Source organism: Schistocerca americana, chromosome X, assembly GCF_021461395.2.
Source record: "Schistocerca americana isolate TAMUIC-IGC-003095 chromosome X, iqSchAmer2.1, whole genome shotgun sequence".
Classification (NCBI taxonomy): Eukaryota; Metazoa; Arthropoda; class Insecta; order Orthoptera; family Acrididae; genus Schistocerca; species Schistocerca americana.
Window position 1 is genome coordinate 740,150,166 of NC_060130.1, and position 19,306 is coordinate 740,169,471.

Consider the following 19,306-nt stretch of genomic DNA (forward strand, 5'->3'; position numbering starts at 1 on the left):
AAGCTCATTTTTAAATCACCCAGTTAGCTAGGCAATAACATCTCTTACGACACCACATGACTTTATTCCAATTAAACACTTCTTGGCCGTCAGCTTTGGCCGAGCGGCTCTAGGCGCTTCAGTCCGGAACCGCGCTGCTGCTACGGCCGCATGTTCGAATACTGCCTCGGGCGTGGATGTGTGTGATGTCCTTAGGTTAGTTCTTCTTGTAAATTAGTGCAAAGCTAAACTTCATTCACCTAATTAGTTACGTGAGTGAAGTTTAGCCCCGCACTAATTTACAAGAAGAGTTTAGCAGGAATTGATAGTCGTGTAACTGTAGTAGTGGATGTTATTGCATCGCTTCGGGGATGATTTAATAACGAGCTTACGCTCGAAACTAGTAATCAAGTAATAAAGACAATTAACAGTGTGACTTAGTTCCCTGCAATTTACTGCATAGTTTGGTAAACCACACAGTTGCTGACGTCATGTCTTACAGAATTCTGGAAATTAGTAATTACTTTATCATGTTGGGTACATTCCGAAGATATGGCTTCCTGCATTACTTCGATTGCCTATAAAGGTATCTGCTTTTACATACAGTGTCAATCGCTGGATGTAATGTGGTGAAAATTTTAGTGCCAACAGTGTTCGACTAAAATTTATTAAATGTACTATGTGGTCGTAGATATATGGGGGCCAGGGAAATGTAAAACCAACACCTGCCTCAAAGGGAGCATGGAGTGGTTCCATTCTAAAGTAATCACCACACGCGTTAAGTTATTTACCCAACTGGGAGACGAAACTATCAGTTCACGTTTCGTATAACGGGATCGGCCGCCGACGGATCCACAACCGCACCCTCTCCTGCACCTCCTCGTCCGACTGGAACCGACGCCCACGCATGTCTTTCTTCAGGTGAAAATGACACGGCGAAAGATCCGGGCTGTACGGGGATATTACAATGTTTCTCAACTAAATCGCTGAGCGTAGCCTTCGTCCGATTATTATTGTGGTGGCGGGCGTTATCGTGCAACAGGAAGATTCCGTCCGACAGCATTCCTGGGGGTCTTGATTGTATGGCGCGTTGCAGTTTCTGCAAAGTGTCTCCATAGTGCTGCGCTCTGTTGTGGTTGCACGATAAGGCCCGCTCCCACACTGCCAATCGGACGAAGGTTACGCTTCAGCGATTTTGTTGGGAAACACTGAAACATCCTCCGTACAGCCCGGATCGTTCATTGTGTGATTTTCAAATCTTTGGGTACCTGAAGAAAGACATGTGTGGACGTCGGTTTCAGTCTACATCTACATCTACATCCACAGTCCGCAAGCCACCTGACGGTGTGTGGCGGAGGGAAAGTACCGATAGAGGTACTCAACCTCTATCGGTTCTCCCTTCTATTCCAGTCTCGTATTGTTCGTGAAAAGAAAGATTGTCGGTATGCCTCTGTGTGGGCTCTAATCTCTCTGATTTTATCCTCATCGTCTCTTCGCGAGATATACGTAGGAGGGAGCAATATACTGCTTGACTCCTTGGGGAAGGTATGTTCTCGAAACCTCAACAAAAGCCCGTACCGAGCTACTGAGCGTCTCGTCTCTCCTGCAGTCTTCCACTGGAGTTTATCTTATCATCGCCGTAACGCTTTCGCGATTACTACATGATCCTGTAACGAAGCGCGCTGCTCTCCGTTGGATCTTCTCTATCTCCTCTATCAACCCTATCTGGTACGGATCCCACACTGGTGAGCAATATTCAAGCAGCGGGCGAACAAATGTACTGTAACCTACTTCCTTTGTTTTCGGATTGCATTTCCTTAGTATTCTTCCAATGAATCTCAGTCTGGCATCTGCTTTACCGACAATCAACTTTGTATGATCATTCCATTTTAAATCAGTCCTAATGCGTACTCCCAGATAATTTATGGAATTAACTGCTTCCAGTTGCTGACCTGCTACATTGTAGCTAAATGATAAAGGATCTTTCTTTCTATGTATTCGCAGCACATTACACTTATCTACACTGAGATTCAGTTGCCATTCCCTGCACTATGCGTCAATTCATTGCAGATCCTTCTGCATTTCAGTACAATTTTCCATTGTTACAACCTCTCGATATTCCACAGCATCATCCGCAAAAAGCCTCAGTGAACTTCCGATGTTATCCACAAGGTCATTTATGTATATTGTGAATAGCAACGTTCCTACGACACTCACCTGCGGCACACCCGAAATCACTCTCACTTCGGAAGACTTCTCTCCATTGAGAATGACATGTTGCTTTCTGTTATCTAGGAACTCTTCAATCCAATCACACAATTGGTCTGATAGTTCATAAGTCCCACGAGGAAGTGCAAGAGTGGGAGTGGTTGTGAATCCGTCAGTGGCCGACCGCTTTCTATGAAACTTATCGTCTCGTTCCCCACTGTGATTATTGCCTTAATGTGTGTGGTGATTACTTTTGAATGAACCATTCCTTGCTCCCGTTGTGGCTGGTGTTCGGTTTCCATTTGACTACCCCTCATACTATAATTATCGGAAGCCAGTACAGCAGATACGACAACGCCATCCACCACACGGAACACGAGGATGACTTCCACTGCAATAATAGGACACCCAGCTAACGCAAGAGACAAAATTGCCGTTCAGTGGATATCATTGACTTTTTGTCATGATTAGATGGTGTTTTGTCATTTGTGTGTAAGTCTGTGTGTAAAAGACGTAAGGCAAGGCATCCTAGCTGTTTCTTGTTTCGTAGTTGAAGTCGAAACGTGACAGAGCAGACATGCCTGTTCAACACATTTTGAAATCCAGAACCGCTGAGTGCTAAAATGGTTGTGACAAAGTCGCGAATCTTCGGTTGCTACCTCACCAAAGAACACATAAATGCAATGCACCAGTGTACCATGATTTTGAACAAGTGAGTTGTAAAACTGGATCCTTTGGCTGGGGAGCTTCTCATAACGTATATCATACTGGAAAACTGCAGAACTAGTTCATAAAATGTATGGAGTTGTGCTACAAGACCGAGGAATATGGGAAAGACGTATGGTGTAGTGATGATACCACTTCAAGTAAGAATGCCTGTTTGATGAAAATACACTCTAAGATAATACAGAATACGATACACCACGAAGAAAGTATCCGAATGGCATGAAAATCGCTAGGTGTGATGCACATCTATAGACAAACAAAAGATTACAATTTCTTAGAAATAGGATGATTTATTCAGGAGAAAGAGCTTCACAGGTAGAGCAAGTCAATAACACGTTGATCCTCCTCTGCCCTTATGCAAGCAGTTATTCGGATTGGCACTGACTGATAGAGTTGTTGGATGTCCTATTGAGGACTATCGTCCCAAATTCTGTCCAGTTAGCACGTTAGACCGCCAAAATTCCGAAGTGGTTGGTGGGCCCTGCCCACAATGCTCCAAATGTTCACAATTCTCAAGAGATTTGGCGACATTGCTGATCAAGGTAGGTTGACAAGCTCGAAGACAAGCAGCAGAAAATCGCGCTGTGTACAGGCTGGTATTATCTTGCTGAAATGTAGGCCCAGGATGACTTGCCATGAGGGGCCACTTTGCTGTAAGGGTACCGCAGATGACAACCAAAGGGGCCCTGCTGTGAAATGAAATAGCACCCCAGATGATCGCTCCTGGTTGTCGGGCAGGCGACAGTCAGATAGGTATCCCTCCAGTCTCTGGGGCGTCTCCAGACACGTCTTAGCTGGTCATCGGGGCACGGAATGTCATTGACTGGAGTGGAATTCTCTCCACTGACGAGTCCCGCTTCGAACTGAACCTCAATGGTCAGCGAAGACATACCTGGAGACGGCCCAGACATTGGTGGGTTACCAACTAGACCGTTGCCCGTCTTATGGCCCGACAACCAGGAGTGATGGTCTGTGGCGCCATTTCCTTTAACAGTGTCATTGGTTGTCATCCGCGGCCCTCTTACAGGACAGCAGTGTGTCGACGATATTCTGCGTCCAGTTTTGTTGCCCTTCATGGCAAGCCTTCATGGACCTACACTTCAGCAAGGTAATGCCCGCCTACACACGGCAAGAGTTTCTATTGCTTTTCTTCGTGCTTGCCAAAACCTAACTTTGCCAGCAAGGTTACCACATCTCTCCCCTATTGACAACGTTTGGAACATTATGGGCACCGCCTTCCAACCAGCTCGGGATTTTGACTATCTAACGCGCCAAGTGGGCAGAATTTGGCACGATATCCCTGAGGTGGACAGCCTAGAGCTCTGTCAATCGATGTCAATCAGAACAACTGCTTGCATAAGGGTCAGAAGAGGAACAACACGCTCAATATGTGAAGCGCGTCCCCTTGAATAAATCATCCATTTTTTCTCAAATTGCAGTCATTTGTTTGCCTGTATATGTACATCACATCTACCGATTTCCTTCCCCGAACGGATTATATTACAAGAAAATTACTGGTTACAAACTGGTCACCTCAGAATCGCTATTTGAGCTCCTCTTCATTTTAATAAGGAATTTCAGATCTTTGCAGTTCCATATTATTCTTGGCGCTCACACAACTGCGATGATAAGAAGCTCAAATAACGGCAGATGCCATTGAAAACTTCATTAGTCGCCATTATATTGGACTCCTGGCCCAATGTCGACTGCAGCTCTGGTTTCTCTCTTGCAACGTCACAGCCAATCTGGGACGTAATAACACGACTTACCATTTTATCACCCAGTATTCTGTGGTTACTGATTAAAATCAATCTTTCTCATTTGCTGCCCCACGTCGCACAACTTTCTATCGTTGTGAAGGTCTGGAGATTACGATCCCCGAGATAAACATCGAAGTCCACCTCCATCAAACCCAATAAAAGTAACTCAAAGCTGCGTAGCTTGCACGTTTTCAAAAGTCAGAAATTAGATCTGTGATTTCAAGACCAGAAAAGCAACAATGAGTACTGTAAAACATACATTCTAAAATTCACATATGGTTAATATTGGAAAACTTGTTACGAAACTATTCTGCTCGGAGCCAGTTTGCATAGGTAGCAGGTTCTGAAATGTTTACTACTTTATTCCTTGTAGCTACAAATTCACATATATTGTTTCTTCGATAAACGCAAAAAACTGCTCCAGAAAGAAATGAGAAAAATAAGTTTTCTGTCATAAAACAAAACGTTTTCCGCAGTGTGTGCTCACCAAGGTCTAAACATTATTTCCTCGGTGTACATCGTGTCAAACTGCGAAAGGCGCCTCAGAGACTACAGGCAATAACATAGAAATTCTCGAAGAATACCCGTCAGAGAAACCACCCACTTAAGTGAGCTAGAGCGAGGAGCAATAGGCGATGCGTTGTCTCGCACTGGGCTCGTTGAGGAGGAGCGAGAGAGGTGATGCGGGCGCGGAAATAGCCTTCAATTGGGCGTTTCCGACGCGCTGAGTGTGACTGGTCTACTCACCTGGGCTGCTGCTGCGGCGGCGGGGACGGCGGCTGCGTCAGTGTGGCCGTGTCGCTGCTCGCCGACTGCCCCTCGCCGGGCTGCCGACGTCACCCCCGGAGGCCGCGCATGCGCCCTCGCGCAGACTCCTGCTCCCTGCTCCTGCTCCCCAGCCACCGCCTCGCAACCCCTCTCCGAAAACAATCCGCTGTAGCTCAAACAAGCGGTCTGGCAAGCTGTAACACAACCGGCCGACGAAGCGAGGAGCCAGCTTCGATAATCTTCCTTTCCATTACTTCTCTTATAGATATATTAAAAAACTAAAAGCCCGCCTCGATTGCGAGAAAAAGCACCTAGTGTTAACCTAGGTTTCGGTGTAGATAACTGCACCTTCTTCAGAACAACAATAAAACCCACAAGTGCCTAAGAAGACCATTGTCAATGATTAAAAGAACACCATAGCTATACATTTATAAACGAAAAAAAGGAAAACACAAACAGTACATATGTACAAAGTCAAACCACTACTTAACTTGATGGTGTACGCTCCATCTCACACCGGCCTATGTTCGATGGGCCATGACCCGCCATAAAGTGCAGCTACAAATGGTCGCTCACTTTGGTAAATGAGCGACCATTTGTAGCTGCAGTTTATGGCGGGTCATGGCCCATCGAACACAGGCCGGTGTGAGGTGGAGCGTACACCATCAAGTTAAGTAGTGGTTTTGACTTTGTACATATGTACCGTTTGTGTTTTCCTTTTTTTCGTTTATAGGGGCGATGTTCTTGACGACAATATTATGGAAATGGAAGAGGAGGTAGATGAAGACGAAATGGGAGATATGATACTGCGTGAAGAGTTTGACAGAGCACTGAATGACTTAAGTCGAAACAAGGTCCCAGGAGTAGACAACATCCCATTAGAACTACTGACAGCCTTGGGAGAGCCAGTCCTGACAAAACTCTACCATCTGGTGAGCAAGATGTATGAGACAGGCGAAATTCCCTCAGATTTCAAGAGGAATATAATAATTCCAATCCCAAAGAAAGCAGATGTTGACAGATGTGAAAATTACCGAACTATCAGTTTAAAAAGTCACAGCTGCAAAATACTAACGCGAATTCTTTACAGACGAATGGAAAAACTAGTAGAAGCTGACCTCGGGGAAGATCAGTTTGGATTCCGTAGAAATGTTGGAACACGTGAGGCAATACTGACCCTACGACTTATCTTAGAATAAAGATTAAGGAAAGGCAAACCTACGTTTCTAGCATTTGTAGACTTAGAGAAAGCTTTTGACAATGTTGACTGGAATACTCTCTTTCAAATTCTGAAGGTGGCAGGGGTAAAATACAGGGAGCGAAAGGCTATTTACAATTTGTACAGAAATCAGATGGCAGTTATAAGAGTCGAGGGACATGAAAGGGAAGCAGTGGTTGGGAAGGGAGCGAGAGAGGGTTGTAGCCTATCCCCGATGTTATTCAATCTGTATATTGAGCAAGCAGTAAAGGAAACGAAATAAAAGTTCGGAGTAGGTATTAAAATCCATGGAGAAGAAATAAAAACTTTGAGGTTCGCCGATGACATTGTTATTCTGTCAGAGACAGCAAAGAACTTGGAAGAGCAGTTGAACGAAATGGACAGTGTCTTGAAACGAGGTTATAAGATGAACGTAAACAAAAGCAAAACGAGGGTAATGGAACGTAGTCGAATTAAGTCGGGTGATGCTGAGGGAATTAGATTAGAAAATAAGAGACTTAAAGTAGTAAAGGAGTTTTGCTATTTGGGGAGCAAAATAACTGATGATCGTCGAAGTAGAAAGGATATAATATGTAGACTCGCAATGGCAAGGAAAACGTTTCCGAAGAAGAAAAATTTGTTAACATCGAGTATAGATTTAAATGTCAGGAAGTCGTTTCTGAAAGTATTTGTATGGAGTGTAGCCATGTATGGAAATGAATTGTGGACGATAAATAGTTTAGACAAGAAGAGAATAGAAGCTTTCGAAATGTGGTGCTACAGAAGAATGCTGAAGATTAGATGGGTAGATCATGAGGAGGTATTGAATAGAATTGGGGAGAAGAGGAGCTTGTGGCACAACTTGACTAGAAGAAGGGATCGGTTGGTAGGGCATGTTCTGAGGCATCAAGGGATCACTAATTTAGTATTGGAGGGCAGCGTGAAGTGTAAAAATCGTAGAGGGAGACCAAGAGATGAATACACTAAGCAGATTCAGAAGGATGTAGGCTGCAGTAGATACTGGGAGATGAAGACGCTTGCACAGGATAGAGTAGCATGGAGAGCTGCATCAAACCAGTCTCAGGACTGAAGACCACAACAACAACAACAACAACAAATGTATAGCTATGGTGTTCTTTTAATCATTGAGAAAGGTCTTCTTAGGCACTTGTGGGTTTTATTGTTGTTCTGAAGAAGGTGTAGTTATCTACGCCGAAACCTAGGTTAACACTAGGTGCTTTTTTTCGCAACCGAGGCGGGTTTTTAGTTTTTTAATACACTCCTGGAAATGGAAAAAAGAACACAATGACACCGGTGTGTCAGACCCACCATACTTGCTCCGGACACTGCGAGAGGGCTGTACAAGCAATGATCACACGCACGGCACAGCGGACACACCAGGAACCGCGGTGTTGGCCGTCGAATGGCGCTAGCTGCGCAGCATTTGTGCACCGCCGCCGTCAGTATCAGCCAGTTTGCCGTGGCATACGGAGCTCCATCGCAGTCTTTAACACTGGTAGCATGCCGCGACAGCGTGGACGTGAACCGTATGTGCAGTTGACGGACTTTGAGCGAGGGCGTATAGTGGGCATGCGGGAGGCCGGGTGGACGTACCGCCGAATTGCTCAACACGTGGGGCGTGAGGTCTCCACAGTACATCGATGTTGTCGCCAGTGGTCGGCGGAAGGTGCACGTGCCCGTCGACCTGGGACCGGACCGCAGCGACGCACGGATGCACGCCAAGACCGTAGGATCCTACGCAGTGCCGTAGGGGACCGCACCGCCACTTCCCACCAAATTAGGGACACTGTTGCTCCTGGGGTATCGGCGAGGACCATTCGCAACCGTCTCCATGAAGCTGGGCTACGGTCCCGCACACCGTTAGGCCGTCTTCCGCTCACGCCCCAACATCGTGCAGCCCGCCTCCAGTGGTGTCGCGACAGGCGTGAATGGAGGGACGAATGGAGACGTGTCGTCTTCAGCGATGAGAGTCGCTTCTGCCTTGGTGCCAATGATGGTCGTATGCGTGTTTGGCGCCGTGCAGGTGAGCGCCACAATCAGGACTGCATACGACCGAGGCACACAGGGCCAACACCCGGCCTCATGGTGTGGGGAGCGATCTCCTACACTGGCCGTACACCACTGGTGATCGTCGAGGGGACACTGAATAGTGCACGGTACATCCAAACCGTCATCGAACCCATCGTTCTTCCATTCCTAGACCGGCAAGGGAACTTGCTGTTCCAACAGGACAATGCAGGTCCGCATGTATCCCGTGCCACCCAACGTGCTCTAGAAGGTGTAAGTCAACTACCCTGGCCAGCAAGATCTCCGGATCTGTCCCCCATTGAGCATGTTTGGGACTGGATGAAGCGTCGTCTCACGCGGTCTGCACGTCCAGCACGAACGCTGGTCCAACTGAGGCGCCAGGTGGAAATGGCATGGCAAGCCGCTCCACAGGACTACATCCAGCATCTCTACGATCGTCTCCATGGGAGAATAGCAGCCTGCATTGCTGCGAAAGGTGGATATACACTGTACTAGTGCCGACATTGTGCATGCTCTGTTGCCTGTGTCTATGTGCCTGTGGTTCTGTCAGTGTGATCATGTGATGTATCTGACCCCAGGAATGTGTCAATAAAGTTTCCCCTTCCTGGGACAATGAATTCACGGTGTTCTTATTTCAATTTCCAGGAGTGTATATTAATCAACGATTGCTGACGCGCTACGATGTTGAAGGTTCTCTTATAGATCTCCATTTGACGTTTCCTTCTGAGCTAGTAACTGTCTGGTCTGTACTTCTACATCTGCATCTTCGTCGTTTCTCTGCAATTCACATGAAGTGTTTGGCTGAGGGTGCATAGAACCACTTTCAGACTGTTTCTCTCAAATGGCTCTGAGCACTATGGGACTTAACAGCTGTGGTCATCAGTCCCCTAGAACTTAGAACTACTTAAGGGGAGTTGGAATGCCGGAAAATGGAAAAAATTCACATTTTCAGTTTTTAACCTTATAACTTAATTTGAAATTTTCTGCTTAAAATGGTGCAAAATTTGTTAAGAAATTCCAATTGGAAGTATTTTTATTTAATTTTTCAAAATTACATGTGCGCCCAGCAAAGTTACCCATCTTGTGATTTGTACACATTTAAATCTTCGCATTTCCGAAAACATTACATATAGAAGGCTGTGGATTTCACTCTTCAGTTGTAGAATCTTTGATCCTTCCATAGGTACCATTGTTTTTACGACTAGCTGTGTTTATTGTTCAGTTTTTGATCTGTGAGTGTTTGTTTTGAGCCTCGAGTTTAGTTTGTCGCTCATTTGGAGTTTGTTATCTGTCTTGTTTTGACTTTCAGTGGTGAGTGCGTAGTTTCTACGATGCCTAGGAGTGCATCATTATTTAAAAAGCGAAAGTTTCGCGGTAATAGATTTACAAATAACGTTTGTTCAAGTGATTCTGCTTCAGCACCTGTTGATGCTGGTGAAAGTTCTGACGTTTGTACAGCTGAGATGTGTGAAGGAGACACGCCCACCAGTGCATCAAAAAAGAAGTTATCAAACTGTGCAAGTGAAATTACAGATGAAGCTTCTAATGAACAATATGTTTTAGTCGACTTTCCTGTTTTTACTGAGTTTATGAAGAAATGTTTGTGTTGTAATCTTTGTGGAGGTTCTTTTGATATGAACATAACAAAATCTATAGGACTTTCCTGCAAAATTGCTATAGTTTGTGCCAGTTGTGAAAATGAGACCTGTTTTTGGAGCTCTAAAACATGCAGTAGCAATTTGTTTGAGAGTAATATCAGGCTAATGTATGCAATGAGAGCAATTGGTAAAGGACATACTGCTGCTCAAACATTTTGTGCCATAATGAATCTTCCACCTCCACCTGCTAAAATTGACAATTACACTGAAGTGATAGGAGATGCTGTTCAGTCTGTAGCAGATTTATCAATGAAAGCTGCTGCCAGTGAAGCAAAATATATAAATGAAGGAAACCCAGATATCCCTGTTGCTTTTGATGGAACCTGGCAGAAAAGGGGTCACACATCCAAAAATGCTGTTGCTACTGTTACTAGTGTGGACAGCGGTAAAGTTTTGGACTATGAAGTGCTCACTAAACATTGTTACCATTGTGCATCTGGTAAGATAGAAGCAGCTCACATATGTAGCAAGAATTATGAAGGTACGAGTGGAGGCATGGAGGCTGCCGCTGCTGTGAAAATGTTTAGCAGATCAGAAAAAGAACGGGGAGTATTTTACACAAAATTCCTTGGAGATGGGGACTCCAAGGCATACAAAAGTGTTACAGAATCCATGCCATATGTCAATAAGACAATAACTAAACTAGAATGTGTCGGTCATGTTCAGAAACGAATGGGCACTCGTCTAAGGAAACTGAAACAGAATCTGAAGGACAAAATTTTGTCAGATGGTAAAACCATTAGAGGTCGCCTGTCAGATAAAATTATAAATGAATTACAACAATACTATGGTATGGCAATAAGAAATAATGCAAATAATTTGCAGGAAATGAGACAAGCTGTATGGGCCACATATTTACATCGATCATCAACTGATGATAATCCTCAACATTTTGCTTGTCCAGATGGTCCTCAGTCATGGTGCAATTATAGAAAATCTCAAGCTACTGGGGATCCTTATCACCATAAAAATTATATTCCATTGGCTGTTATGGAAGTAATTAAACCAATATATAGAGACTTGGGGCATCCTGATCTTCTGCGAAAATGTCTTCATGGTTGTACCCAGAATCAAAACGAGTCGTTCAACAACCTCATTTGGACTCGTGTACCTAAGAATGTATTTGTTGGGATAAAAACATTGAAATGGGGAGTCAGTGATGCTGTTATTTCATTCAATGATGGTCATATGGGTAGGCTAAAGGTCATGGCAAGGCTCGGCATTGCTCCTGGTATCAACACCATCAGAGGTCTTCAGCTTCTGGACAGCGTGCGAGTAAGGAAGGCTCAGTATGCAGCTGAATTTAATACAAAAAAAGCAAGGGCAGCAAGGAGAAGAAAGCTTCTAGGTGAAGAAGAAGAACTAGAAGATGACCCTGATTACTCTGCTGGACACTTTTGATAATAGAATAAAAGGTATTTGTGAATTTTCATAATAAATTACTTTAATCGCATTTTCTGGCATTTGACATTTTTAGTGTTACATGTACCTTTATCTCATAAACCACTCAACCAACAACATTCAAATTTTCAGAAATGCTGCAAAACAGTTCAAAGAGGCCACTGAACTAGAATCATGACAAGAACTGGCTTATTCTCTGAACTAGGGAAGTTTATGTTATACTTTTTCCAATAAAAAATGGCTTAATGGTAAAAAATTCATAAATACTATACCAACAAAAAGAAAACATTGGTTCTAGTTCAGTGGGCTCACAATATATGCTGAAAACCTCTGCCAGAATTTCAAAGTTCTGAAGATAATAGTTCCAAAGAAAAAGGTACACAAAGTTAGCAAATTTAACATTGGCGAGATAGGGCATTCCAACTCCCCTTAAACCTAACTAACCTAAGGACATCACACACATCCATGCCCGAGGTAGGATTCGAACCCGCGACCGTAGCGGTCGCGTGGTTACAGACTGTAGCGCCTAGAACCGCTCGGCCACTGCGGCCGGCAATCTAATAAGTACTTAAACCTGTCTAACCTAAGGACATCACACACATCCATGCCCAAGGCGATCGTAGCAGCCATGCGGTTCCGGACTGAAGCGCCTAGAACCGCTCGTCCACAGCGGCCGGCTATTGTAATTCCGTCATGCTTGCGTTTTATTAAACTGGCCACTAGTTTCGAAGTACCAAGGTCATTTTCAAGCCAGGTCTATCAAAGCTGCACTATTACTGCTTAGTTAGGCGACAATCATTTCACACATAGGTACTACGGACATGGTACACAGTCACATGGAAACCAGACCAATTTCGGGTTGTAGTCTGGTTCAACTGCACTTCATGAATAAGTCTACACGGCGAAACTGGTCTGGTTACCATGTGATTATGTATCATGTGTGTGTTACCTATATGTGAACTGATTGTCGGCTAACCAGGCACTACTCGTGCAGCTTTAATAGGCCCGGCTCGAAAACTAGCCGCCACTTTAATACACTACTGATCATTCAAATTGCTACACCAAGAATATGACGTGCTACAGACGCGAAATTTAACCAACAGGAAGAAGATGCTGTGATATGCAAATGATTAGCTTTTCAGAGCATTCACACAAGGTTGGCGCCGGTGGCGACACCTACAACGTGCTGACATGAAGAAAGTTTACAATCGATTTCGCATACACAAACAGCAGCTGACCGACGTTGCTTGGTGAAACGTTGTTGTAATGCCTCGTGTAAGGAGGAGAAATGCGTACCATCACGTTTCCGACTTTGATAAAGGTCGGATTGTAGCCTATCGCGATTGCGGTTTGTCGTATCGCGACATTGCTGCTCGCGTTGGTCGAGATCCAATGACTGTTAGCAGAATATGGAATCGGTGGGTTCATGAGGGTAATACGGAACGCCGTTCTGGATCCCAACGGCCACGTATCACTAGCAGTCGAGATGACAGGCATCTTATCCGCATGGCTGTAACGGATCGTGCAGCCACGTCTCGATCCCTGAGTCAACAGATGGGGACGTTTGCAAGACAACAACCATCTGCACGAACAGTTCGACGACGTTTGCAACAGCATGGACTATCAGCTCGGAGGCCATGGCTGCGGTTACCCTTGACGCTGCATCACAGACAGGATACCTCTACGGTCGCAGGTTCGTATCCTGCCTCAGCCATGGATGTGTGTGATGACCTTAGGTTAGTTAGGTTTAAGTAGTTCTAAGTTCTAGGGGACTTACGACCTCGGCAGTTGAGTCCCATAGTGCTCAGAGCGATTTTTGAACAGACAGGAGCGCCTGTGGTGCTGTACTCAACGACGAACCTGGGTGCACGAATGGCAAAACGTCATTTTTTCGGATGAATCCAGGTTCCGTTTGCAGCATCATGATGGTCCCATCCGTGTTTGGCGACATCGCGGTGAACGCACATTGGAAGCGTGTATTCCTCATCGCCATCTACATCTACATCTACATCTACATTTATACTCCGCAAGCCACCCAACGGTGCGTGGCGGGGGGCACTTTACGTGCCACTGTCATTACCTCCCTTTCCTGTTCCAGTCGCGTATGGTTCGCAGGAAGAACGACTGTCTGAAAGCCTCCGTGCGCGCTCTAATCTCTCTAATTTTACATTCGTGATCTCCTCGGGAGGTATAAGTAGGGGGAAGCAATATATTCGATACCTCATCCAGAAACGCACCCTCTCGAAACCTGGCGAGCAATCTACACCGCGATGCAGAGCGCCTCTCTTGCAGAGTCTGCCACTTGAGTTTATTAAACATCTCCGTAACGCTATCACGGTTACCAAATAACCCTGTGACGAAATGCGCCGCTCTTCTTTGGATCTTCTCTATCTCCTCCGTCAAACCGATCTGGTACGGATCCCACACTGATGAGCAATACTCAAGTATAGGTCGAACGAGTGTTTTGTAAGCCACCTCCTTTGTTGATGGACTACATTTTCTAAGCACTCTCCCAATGAATCTCAACCTGGTACCCGCCTTACCAACAATTAATTTTATATGATCATTCCACTTCAAATCGTTCCGCACGCATACTCCCAGATATTTTACAGAAGTAACTGCTACCAGTGTTTGTTCCGCTATCATATAATCATACAATAAAGGATCCTTCTTTCTATGTATTCGCAATACATTACATTAGCCTATGTTAAGGGACAGTTGCCACTCCCTGCACCAAGTGCCTATCCGCTGCAGATCTTCCTGCATTTCGCTACAATTTTCTAATGCTGCAACTTCTCTGTATACTACAGCATCATCCGCGAAAAGCCGCATGGAACTTCCGACACTATCTACTAGGTCATTTATATATATTGTGAAAAGCAATGGTCCCATAACACTCCCCTGTAGCACGCCAGAGTTTACTTTAACGTCTGTAGACGTCTCTCTATTGATAACAACATGCTGTGTTCTGTTTGCTAAAAACTCTTCAATCCAGCCACACAGCTGGTCTGATATTCCGTAGGCTCTTACTTTGTTTATCAGGCGACAGTGCGGAACTGTATCGAACGCCTTCCGGAAGTCAAGAAAAATAGCATCTACCTGGGAGCCTGTATCTAATATTTTCTGGGTCTCATGAACAAATAAAGCGAGTTGGGTCTCACACGATCGCTGTTTCCGGAATCCATGTTGATTCCTACATAGTAGATCCTGGGTTTCCAAAAACGACATGATACTCGAGCAAAAAACATGTTCTAAAATTCTACAACAGATCGATGTCAGAGATATAGGTTTATAGTTTAGCGCATCTGCTCGACGACCCTTCTTGAAGACTGGGACTACCTGTGCTCTTTTCCAATCATTTGGAACCCTCCGTTCCTCTAGAGACTTGCGGTACACGGCTGTTAGAAGGGGGGCAAGTTCTTTCGCGTACTCTGTGTAGAATCGAATTGGTATCCCGTCAGGTCCAGTGGACTCTCCTCTATTGAGTGATTCCAGTTGCTTTTCTATTCCTTGGACACTTATTTCGATGTCAGCCATTTTTTCGTTTGTGCGAGGATTTAGAGAAGGAACTGCAGTGCGGTCTTCCTCTGTGAAACAGCTTTGGAAAAAGGTGTTTAGTATTTCAGCTTTACGCGTGTCATCCTCTGTTTCAATGCCATCATCATCCCGGAGTGTCTGGATATGCTGTTTCGAGCCACTTACTGATTTAACGTAAGACCAGAACTTCCTAGGATTTTCTGTCAAGTCGGTACATACAATTTTACTTTCGAATTCACTGAACGCTTCACGCATAGCCCTCCTTACGCTAACTTTGACATCGTTTAGCTTCTGTTTGTCTGAGAGGTTTTGGCTGCGTTTAAACTTGGAGTGAAGCTCTCTTTGCTTTCGCAGTAGTTTCCTAACTTTGTTGTTGTACCACGGTGGGTTTTTCCCGTCCCTCACAGTTTTACTCGACACGTACCTGTCTAAAACGCATTTTACGATTGCCTTGAACTTTTTCCATAAACACTCAACATTGTCAGTGTCGGAACAGAAATTTTCGTTTTGATCTGTTAGGTAGTCTGAAATCTGCCTTCTATTACTCTTGCTAAACAGATAAACCTTCCTCCCTTTTTTTATATTCCTATTAACTTCCATATTCAGGGATGCTGCAACGGCCTTATGATCACTGATTCCCTGTTCTGCACTTAAAGAGTCGAAAAGTTCGGGTCTGTTTGTTATCAGTAGGTCCAAGATGTTATCTCCACGAGTCGGTTCTCTGTTTAATTGCTCGAGGTAATTTTCGGATAGTGCACTCAGTATAATGTCACTCGATGCTCTGTCCCTACCACCCGTCCTAAACATCTGAGTGTCCCAGTCTATATCTGGTAAACTGAAATCTCCACCTAAGACTATAACATGCTGAGAAAATTTATGTGAAATGTATTACAAATTTTCTCTCAGTTGTTCTGCCACTAATGCTGCTGAGTCGGGAGGTCGGTAAAAGGAGCCAATTATTAACCTAGCTCGGTTGTTGAGTGTAACCTCCACCCATAATAATTCACAGGAACTATCCACTTCTACTTCACTACAGGATAAACTACTACTAACAGCGACGAACACTCCACCACCGGTTGCATGCAATCTATCCTTTCTAAACACCGTCTGTACCTTTGTAAAAATTTCGGCAGAATTTATCTCTGGCTTAAGCCAGCTTTCTGTACCTATAACGATTTCAGCTTCGGTGCTTTCTATCAGCGCTTGAAGTTCCGGTACTTTACCAACGCAGCTTCGACAGTTTACAATTACAATACCGATTGCTGCTTGGTCCCCGCATGTCCTGACTTTGCCCCGCACCCGTTGAGGCTGTTGCCCTTTCTGTACTTGCCCAAGGCCATCTAACCTAAAAAACCGCTCAGCCCACGCCACACAACCCCTGCTACCCGTGTAGCCGCTTGTTGCGTGTAGTGGACTCCTGACCTATCCAGCGGAACCCGAAACCCCACCACCCTATGGCGCAAGTCGAGGAATCTGCAGCCCACACGGTCGCAGAACCGTCTCAGCCTCTGATTCAGACCCTCCACTCGGCTCAGTACCAAAGGTCCGCAGTCAGTCCTGTCGACGATGCTGCAGATGGTGAGCTCTGCTTTCATCCAGCTAGCGAGACTGGCAGTCTTCACCAAATCAGATAGCCGCCGGAAGCCAGAGAGGATTTCCTCCGATCCATAGCGACACACATCATTGGTGCCGACATGAGCGACCACCTGCAGATGGGTGCACCCTGTACCCTTCATGGCATCCGGAAGGAACCTTTCCACATCTGGAATGACTCCCCCCGGTATGCACACGGAGTGCACATTGGTTTTCTTCCCCTGTCTTGCTGCCATTTCCCTAAGGGGCCCCATTCCGCGCCTGACGTTGGAGCTCCCAACTACCAGTAAGCCCACCCTCTGCGACCGCCCGGATCTTGCAGACTGAGGGGCAACCTCTGGAACAGGACAAGCAGCCATGTCAGGCCGAAGATCAGTATCAGCCTGAGACAGAGCCTGAAACCGGTTCGTCAGACAAACTGGAGAGGCCTTCCGTTCAGCCCTCCGGAATGTCTTTCGCCCCCTGCCACACCTTGAGACGACCTCCCACTCTACCACAGGTGAGGGATCAGCCTCAATGCGGGCAGTATCCCGGGCAACCACAGTCGTAGTCCGATCGGGGGATGCGTGGGACGAGCTGGCTGTCCCCGACAAACCCCCATCCGGACCCCCACAGTGATGCCCATTGGCAACAGCCTCAAGCTGTGTGACCGAAGGCAACACTGCCTGAAGCTGGGAGCGAAGGGATGCCAACTCAGCCTGCATCCGAACACAGCAGTTGCAGTCCCTATCCATGCTAAAAACTGTTTTGCAAAGAACGTCTGAACTAATCTACAGAGAGCGCAAACAAATCGACAAAATTTAAACGGTTATTAAAATACAAAATTGCCTAGTAAATGCAGTAATGCTGCTACTTGTGCACTGCTGACACTGCTCGGCGGCGGAAGGAGACTACGCGAATTTACACTATTCAGGTACTAAAACGCGATGCTACAACTCTCAAATACTATAATACGCCCGAAATTTATGAATTAAACAATGCAAGTACCAAAAACACGCAAAGAAATTAAGAATTAAACTATGTAACAAATGAGTGAGCTAGGAGTATACGACTTGCTGCTGCAGCTGCTTATCCAACGGCGGCAGGGAGCACACTGACTGTGACCAACCGACACTGGCCGTTCAAAGCAAAAACAGAAGACAAACGACTACGCGAATTTACACTATTCAGGTACTAAAACGCGATGCTACAACTCTCAAATACTATAATACGCCCGTAATTTATGAATTATACAATGCAAGTACCAAAAACACGCAAAGAAATTAAGAATTAAACTATGTAACAAATGAGTGAGCTAGGAGTATACGGCTTGCTGCTGCAGCTGCTTATCCAACGGCGGCAGGGAGCACACTAACTGTGACCAACCGACACTGGCCGTTCAAAACAAAAACAGAAGACAAACGACTACGCGAATTTACACTATTCAGGTACTAAAACGCGATGCTACAACTCTCAAATACTATAATACGCCCGAAATTTATGAATTAAACAATGCAAGTACCAAAAACATGCAAAGAAATTAAGAATTAAACTATGTAATAAATGAGTGAGCTAGGAGGCGTACCACCCGACGTGATGGTATGGGGTGCCATTGGTTACATGTCTCGGTCACCACTTGTTCGCACTGACGGCACTTTGAACAGTGGACGTTACATTTCAGATGTGTTACGACCCGTGGCTCTACCCTTCATTCGATCCCTGCGAAACTCTACATGTCAGCGGGATAATGCACGACCGCATGTTGCAGGGCCTCCACGGCCCTTTCTGGGTACAGAAAATGTTCGACTGCTGCCCTGGCCAGCACATTCTTCAGATCTCTCACCAATTGAAAACGTCTGGTCAATGGTGGCCGAGCAACTGGCTCGTGACAATACGTCACTCACTACTCATGATGAACTGTGGTATCGTTTTGAAGCTGCATGGGCAGCTGTACCTGTACACACCGTCCAAGCTCTGTTTGACGCAATGCCCAGGCGTATCAAGGCCGGTATTACGGCCAGGGGTGGTTGTTCTGGGTGCTGGTTTCTCAGGATGTATGCACCCAAATTGCGTGAAAATGTAATCACATGTCAGTTCTAGTATAATATATTTGTCCAATGAATACCCGTTTATCATCTGCATCTCTTCTTGGTGTAGCAATTTTAATGGCCAGTAGTGTAAAAGGCAACTGTGATCGAATTACAATAAAGATTTTGTTATCTAAGTTGCTGGTCCTGCCCTGACTTCACGATGGAGACACGCAGCTCTTATTGTATCATAACGGTCATGTCTCACTAACTAGGTGGGGGGACAAAAGTTTGAAGGAGTAAAAAGTTGGCGTCAGAAGTTTCGTGAAAATATTTCGCCGCAACGATTCCTCACTTGAGCCTCACAAGCGGATACTAATCAGACTGCGGACGTATGTACTATAGTCATAACTATATGATTTG

At 45.4% G+C, this 19,306-nt stretch overlaps 1 protein-coding gene across 1 annotated transcript in view; it reads right to left on the bottom strand.

The window, feature by feature from the left end:
- The window catches only part of LOC124556548, a 376,152-nt gene extending 370,683 nt beyond the window's left edge, over positions 1 to 5,469 (bottom strand). The window contains exon 1 of the mRNA XM_047130505.1: positions 5,421 to 5,469. The gene's annotated coding sequence lies outside the window, so the exon portion shown is untranslated. The remainder of the gene's footprint in view (positions 1 to 5,420) is intronic.
- Between the last annotated feature and the right edge of the window lie 13,837 nt (positions 5,470 to 19,306).